This window comes from Nicotiana sylvestris, chromosome 8 (genome assembly GCF_000393655.2).
Source record: "Nicotiana sylvestris chromosome 8, ASM39365v2, whole genome shotgun sequence".
NCBI classification, from domain to species: domain Eukaryota; kingdom Viridiplantae; phylum Streptophyta; class Magnoliopsida; order Solanales; family Solanaceae; genus Nicotiana; species Nicotiana sylvestris.
The window spans coordinates 206687986-206695850 of NC_091064.1; the positions used below are offsets into that span (position 1 = coordinate 206687986).

At 40.5% G+C, this 7865-nt stretch overlaps 1 pseudogene; it reads left to right on the forward strand.

The window, feature by feature from the left end:
* Nucleotides 1–695: 695 nt before the first annotated feature.
* Nucleotides 696–1423, forward strand: LOC104244743 (14 kDa proline-rich protein DC2.15-like; annotated as a pseudogene).
* Nucleotides 1424–7865: the final 6442 nt, after the last annotated feature.

Below are 7865 nucleotides of genomic sequence, written 5' to 3' on the forward strand. Positions count from 1 at the left end.
AACTTAAAACGTTTAGAATTCCGAACTTATAAGCTTAAAATCTTGGCTCCGCCTATGCGTATATATATATATATGCTAAGAATGAGCAAAAGCTTGTATGGAAGTCTTGGCTATCCAGGATTTAGGGCTTAATCTTTTTTCTTTTGTCAGATTAAGAAGAACAGTAGCCTAGCAGTGTCAAATAATACAATACAAAGGAAGAAACTTCTTGGTAGTGTACAAACCTCAGCCTAAGGCGTAAATTCTGCCATGTCTTCTTTTGTTACATTTACACTAGAAACAGTAGTAGAACAAAACAGATAGCTCTTTACTACTAGCTTCCAAAGTCCAAACTGACCAAAAGAATTAATCTTGATGGGATCCAGGTCAAGCATGTTGAAGAACACTGTTCAAATAATATAATTAATTAAAGAGAATAATAATCTAAGTCCCATGTGAAAATATAGAATGGATAATTTTATCTTTGAGGAAGAAGATAATAGACAACTAATGAAATACACAAAACTACAAGTTTATAATCCAATAATAGTAGCATCTCAAGTTGCATTTTGCCAGCTTGTGTAGGTATTCTCTATTCACATGAGCCTCTCTCAATTTTCTTCATTAGTAGGACATAAAGAAGTATTAAATGCAAATATATTCAGGATATTTCCATCTATAAATACCCTCTCATTTTATCATTTTCAAACACCAAGCAAACAGCATTTTCACTTCATTAGCCACATTCAATAGTTGAGAGTGCTAATTAACACTGAAAAATGGCTAAGTTTGCTGCATCCTCCATTGCCCTTCTTCTCACTTTGAACATTCTCTTCTTCACTATGGTTAGTTCCACTGATGTCCCATGTCCACCACCCCAAACCCCACCCTACCCCCAAGCCCAAGCCCCACCCTAAGCCTACCCCTACCCCCTCTACCCCATCAACCCCATCATCAAAGGGTAAGTGCCCAAATGACACACTTAAGCTAAATGTGTGTGCCAACTTGTTGAATGACTTGGTGCACCTTGTTATTGGAAGTAGCCCAGCCAAAACTGAATGCTGCTCTTTAATTCAAGGACTTGCTGATCTTGATGCTGCTGTTTGCCTTTGCACTGCCATTAAAGCCAATGTGTTGGGAATTAATCTCAATGTCCCTCTTTCCCTCAGCTTGTTGCTCAACAACTGTGGAAAGTATGCCCCCAAGGATTTCCAATGCGCATAAGCCATTTGGTTTTCTATTTTCCTCCAATAATTAATGTTTCCTTCAGTGTTATTGGTATTTTGTATGCTTATGGTTCATATTGCTTAGGGAGATATATTGTATTCTAAAAGGTTAGAAGGAAGGCTGGCCGCCTTATTTTCTATCCGCTGTATCCAATTTAATTTGCATTTGTAATAAATTTGACATCTACTAAGGAGTTTGTATGTGTCATTTTCAGTCACATATGCCGTCCAAATTGACTCAAACTTTTTAGATAGACTAACTTGTGCTAGGCCAAAATGATCCGCTGATAAATATATGATCAGTCCAAGTCTAGACGGGTTGCATGGACTAAAGTTTCTTCTTCTCTGCCAGTTACTACTACTATGATCAGACATTTGAATCTACATATAATAGTTTCTTTTAACAGTACAGAGAATGATCATGTCTATGTTGGGATCGAAATAATCAAGTGTCATGCGGAAGCTAGTAAAGCAACCTTGAACGACGATAAATCAGACAACAAAAGAGAAATATATCAAAAGAGACACAACCATATAACGTGGTTCGTGTTTGACCAAAAAGTGTTGAGCTTTTTGCTAAACCAATTAAATAAGAAGATTTTAGGTAAATCTCAGTCAACGATATTTTACTCTAGATCTAAGATAGAAGAAGGTAGTAAGCAAACATAGCACACATAAGATTTGATTGTAATATTGATTAAATCACATTATATAAGAAGAGGATGACGATTTCCATAATGTTGAACGACAATGAGGAATACATAGATGAAAAAGGTCACTAATCTTTAATAATGTAGAACCCCGTACATATGGTGTGGCGAGACTAACGATATATGTTGAAGATCTGAGCTTCCTTGCTTTTTTCTCCGTCATGGAGAGAGAGAAAGAGATGAAGATCTCTCCACTTTTTAGGGAGTATGTCTGTGTATTCATTTGTTCTGTCTCCCCTTGCTTCTTCTTCTCACTTAGTTTATATAATAGATCTTCTCCCTTACCTAACGGTCATTAACCATAGTACTTAAGTCATTTGACTATATTACGGACTAACCCTTGAAATGTCGTGATATCCAATTCGCCCCCCAGATATCCTAAATACATGACCTCGGTCGTGGCCGAGGTGTGTGTCGTTACAGTGTGGTATGGATACGACAGTTTCAAGTAACTTCTCACCGTCCCTTCTCACGCCGATTCTTGTATGGTCAGATTTTGACCCATACAGTTAGTCCCTCCGCCCGTTGGGGTCACCTCTTGGCAAGCTCGATGGGCGGACTCTGTTGATTTGAAAATTGAGGGAAATCTGAACGCTTTATACGAGAGGCGAGTACCTTATGGCGAGGTAGTGACTTGACGTTTCGAGAGATGTGTCAAACTGTTACGTCAGTTTAGAATTCCATTAATACCTCTCATGCGTCATTATGGCGCACGCTTTCTATGAGTTGCATCATTTCTCGTGCCCACTTCCATTTTCTAAATAGCGGCGTTTGGGTTTCCCGCTCAGGGCATTCATATGCCTATAAATATGGGAGAATCTTTCATTTGAATATTACCCTTCTCAATCGCTCAAGAGATTCTTGCAGCTCTTCTTCTTCTCCAGTTTCTCATATTTCTGCTTCTGTGAGGATTTGTTGTGACTACTACCTTTTTTCCCTCATCACTTTTGTTTCTTTTAATCAAAGAAAAGATGGCTAGTGTTTCGTCCAACTTCGATAGAGTTGTTGGTGTTTCTTTCAACTCCCATAGAGTTGTTGGTGCTCCGGTGCTGGAAAATGATGTACCCCTAATCGAAGGAGGGGTGGAGATGGTGGAGGATGAGGGTTTTCCGACGGTAGATGAGGTGGTCCCCCGCCCAGGGAAGGCGAGGACCGATTTCAATAGCCCCACTGGAGACGAGACGGATCCCGTTCCATCTACGATGGATGCTGTAGTGCTCACGGCATTCAGAGCCAAATGGGAGATCCCTGATCACATCAAACTGGTGCCGGCGGATCAGGACATAGTGCATTTACACCGTCCGGGCTACTGCGCATTTTATGCGTATCCCTTTGTCATCGGGTACACATTTCCCCTTCATTCCTTGGTGGTGGATTTCTGCCGCTTCTATGAGGTGTATCCGGCTCAACTCTCTCCGTACGCGTACAAGCTTTTCCTTATGCTTATCAAGTACGCGGAGTTGGCCGGCCGAGGAATTTATCTACGACACATGCTTCACCTCTTCACCCCTTTTTTTCTCCGGGGTACGATGATTCACATGCGTCACCGCGGAACCAAGAGTATGGTGGTAAAAATGGACGACAAGGCAAATCGCTGCTTTTGGAAGAGCTTCTTCTGCATCCGAGCAGAGCACGTCGTGTCGAACCCGGCGGGGTTTCTTGAGATATGGAATTTCGCCCGTAGGTCTTCTTCTTTTTACTTTATGCACTTTCTCTTAAGATGGTCGTCGGTCGTCTCCCTTTAATGACCTCGTTGAGGGTTTATTTTTGTTTTTGTAGCCGAGAGAGTACCTCCTCCGCCAGTTGCTGATATTCGCGAGTGGGTGGGCGCGATTCTTCCCCATACGGTGGGGATTCGCGAATGGGCACCTTTCCATGAGAAGTTTGGGCGCAAGCCTCTTGTTGGAGAGTCGGCTCGTTGTGGCCTGTTACTTTGTCCTTTGCTCCGTATTTTCTTTTACCTTATCTTTACTTGATCGAATCTCTTCTCATTGGTAGGTTGGAGAGGAGTGAGAAGGGCAAGGGCTCCTACGCTTGCTTTCCGCTAGCCGGCTTCCTCTGCTCGTCCCGTTCCAAGGGCAACTGCGGGTGAGGGCACCCAAAGTTCGGTTTCTCGGCAGATCATGCCAGCGGCTGGACCTGTTCGTTTCGATGATGCTCCCCGATCAAACACTCTTGTTCTCATAGTCCGTTCAACGGAAGAACCTTCTCGCAACAGTGACGAAGAAGCACCTCAAAGAGGTAGAGGTTGTCGGAGAGGGCGTCTTTGTTTTAGACGTCCTCGAGGGGCGACCCTACTTCAGCGCTATCTGAAGCTGGCGGTGACACCATCCTGGGTGCGGAGGTGATGCCTATTTTGATCATGGAAGAGACCATTGTGGTAGGGGGATAGAGTCCGAGGGCCGCCACGATTGTTTCGAGCGGTCCATCGTCATCTCGGCAGGGCCACGCCCCCTCTTCGGCAAATAAGAGGTTAAAGGGCATGGTGGTGGATGATTATGAGTCGGATTCCGACATCGATCTTGAGGACATGAGGATGTTCGAGGAAGGCTTTACCAGGGTCAATGTGAGGGCGGAGGGTCCTTCTCGTATACTCGATATTCCATCGAATTTTAACCTGTTGGAGGACACGGTGGAGCTAGTGCCTCAGTTTGACCTTCCATGTTCTGCCACTGAAAGTGAGTCTCTTTCGGAGATCAATGATTCTGCTTTGTCACGTGGTGTGGTCGGGATGGCCTTGAGGGTGAGTTTCCTTTCGCCTTTTTCTTTGTTTTGTGCTATTTTGCTTTCGCTGATTTCTCCCCTCTTTTTCTTTTTATTTAGACTTACATGCTGAGATCGAGAGTGCTCGCAGGGCCGAGACCAGGGACGAGGTCTTTCTGAAAATGGCCGCGAAGTATCGCTGGTATCGCACCAAGTGCCGTGAGATGCACGCGCAACTTAGGGCGGGCGGTAGCACTCAATCCGTTAGGGAGGAGTTGGAGAAAAGGGATGAGGAATTGATGCGGTCTATCCGCAGATGCAGTGAGCTAGAACAGTTGCTCCATGCAAAAGACGAGGAGCTCAAATTGGGCAAGGAGGTTGCGGCAGAGTGCGAAGACCTTCAGGCGAAGGTGCTGTCTTTGGGAGTTGAGCTTGAACAGAATGCCACTAGAGTCACCGACCTAAGCGCAGAATGGATGGAGAAAAAGGTTGAGCTAGAAAAGAAAGTGGCCGAGTTGGAGAAAGTCAAGGGGGCTCGAGTGTCGGCTTTGGCGAGGGCGGGCGGCGCTGGAATACACTATCCGCGCACTACAACAAAACAAGCTTTTAGTGGCAATTATTTTGGTCTTTAGCGGCAATTTTATTGCCGCTAAAACTTTTACCGGCAATTAGATAATAACCGGCGTATCCAGCGTCGGCAAAGACTTTACCGGCCATCACACCAAGTGTTGGTAAAGAGTCCAACTATTGCCGCTAAAGGTGTATAAATTATAGCGACCAACGTATACTGGAAATTAAATGGCCACTAAAATCCTTCTAATATTTCATAGACCATACAATTAGCAGCCTATATTTTGCCGATAAAACCCATTATATTACCAATAAAAGAAGACTTTCTGATAGTAATTATAAGGGCCGGTAAAAGATATCTTTTAATAAGTTTCCTTATTGCAAAGTTAAGAGAGTTTTCCCAATATTCTTACTGTCAATCATTCCTATTTATATTCAATAATAATAATATTATTAATACTAAAAACATGATAAATTTCATCAAATTCACAACAAACAAAAATAACTATTAATCCATAATATCGAAAGTGTCAACACAACAGAAAATAAATAAATTATTTGGATCCAATAGCTAGTGTCATTTTGTGCCTAAAAACTAGTGTATCAAATAGCTACTACACTACACAATATACAGCGTATAAAAATTTCTTCAAACTCTTGATCAAACTGAAGTCTTCCACTTGTCAAATTTTGAATATCATGGTGCATGACCTAAAATGATATAATAAAGTAAATATTAACATGACTTAAGTAATAAAATATAGTCCTATATTTTTGAGTGATAACTTAAAAGTAATATTCAAAAATTATACACCTTTTACAAACAAGCTATTTGCAGTACCCGTAAAATTAAGAGCCATGTGATTTGCTAATAGAGCTACTTCGTCACGAAGATCCCAGAAGTCTTTACCTACTCTCATCACTCTCTATAGAAGTGATCTGAGCTTTCACCTGCCATTATCCAAACAGAAGCCAAGACTTAAATTTAGTCTCTTGCATAAACGCACAATATACAAAATCCATAACAAAGAAACCAAATGTAAATCATGAGAGTCATACAGGTGAATAACAAAGTGAAAATACTGAATTTTGTGTATATACCATGAGATTTGTTTCGATAATGTTCCCATATCCCACATTAAATTTAATAAAAGCACTTGATTGATATTTCTCTGCTAACATCCACTGCCTAGAACCACTGCTAACATCCACTGCCTAGAACCACTCCACCAAAGAAATTTAAACCATAACAATTTTACAGAAGTAACTTGGCACATGGTTACATATATATCAAAAAGACCAAATTCTGATAAATCTGTCTCTGCTCTTCCCAAATGCAGAACATAAATCCTCATTTCTCTTTGTTGTTGGGACCAATTGTATTTCAGCCATTATGGTATGCAGACAACATCCCATTGTATGATTAAGATAACAACAACAATAATGTGCCCAATATAATCCTACAACTGAGGTATGTGGAGTTTAAGATATACGCAAACCTTTCCTCTACCTTGTGTGAGTTAAAAGAGGTTATTTCCGATAGATCCTTGGTCGTTATATGATTGAGAATTACAATCAAATGCAAATCTCATATCCAAATACACATACTAAAATAGAACTAGCTTGTACTACTAGTCCACAACGATACGTAAAGAATATAAAACATGCTCCTAGAGTATGAATCTCACTCATAACAGGAGCATAACACCAAATTTAAACAAAATAAATAATATAAATGACAACATAGAGAAGTGTTGTAGCTCTTACTGGTCAAAATCTCAAGTATGATGACGTTCTTTTTCATCTCTATCTTTGTCCTCTCTCTCTCTCTCCCTTCTGTCACTTTGATTCATGTGATTATCTCTGTGATGACAACCATGATCCTTCTCAATGTACCGATCTTTGCATTTATCCTAGTCCCAATCCTTATAATGCACTTTCTCCCTATCCTTTGCGCTGCTTCTTGATGAGTCCCTCTCTTTCTCATAGTTATGAAAACTATGTTGGAATAAGTAGAACGGTAAATAAGGAGTTATATTGAGGAAAATCATATCAATTAAGACTTGAAATTGAACAAATGAAATAAGCAAAAGATTAGGACACAGAAACTCATACTTAGAGAAGCAAACATGACTGGCCAAGTAAGAATTCCCGCATTCTGAAAACCCAAGGGCAGTCCCTCTGCAAGCTTAGCTTTAACATTTTCACAGATCTATTTGCAGATGCAATCCACTATTCTGCTTCCAATCACTGTGCTTAAGCCGAATAAGGCTTTGTATATTCCAGATATGATATTCACAATCACCTAGAGAAGTATTTATGATTCATATCTCATCAAGCAGATAAAAGATTCATTTGAACAATTAAAGACTGTTTGAAGAAATAAACTTTAAATGGCTCTAAGATAATCACTAATACACATAATCAAGATAAATGTTACATTCTATCATAAGCTTAATGCTAACAGAATTTGAAAAATCAGAGCTTTCAATTTTTGTTTTTCTCTTTTCTCTTATTGTTTGATAAAGATGGCATGCGGACCAGCTTTACAGCCTATGGGATGACATATGTTGAGTGTTGTAGTAGAATTCGAACCTGAGATCTCAAGAATTTTCTCCTATGTCTCAACTACTCATTTACCTCTTAAAAGAAATTGAATAAAAAGAAAAAAAATACA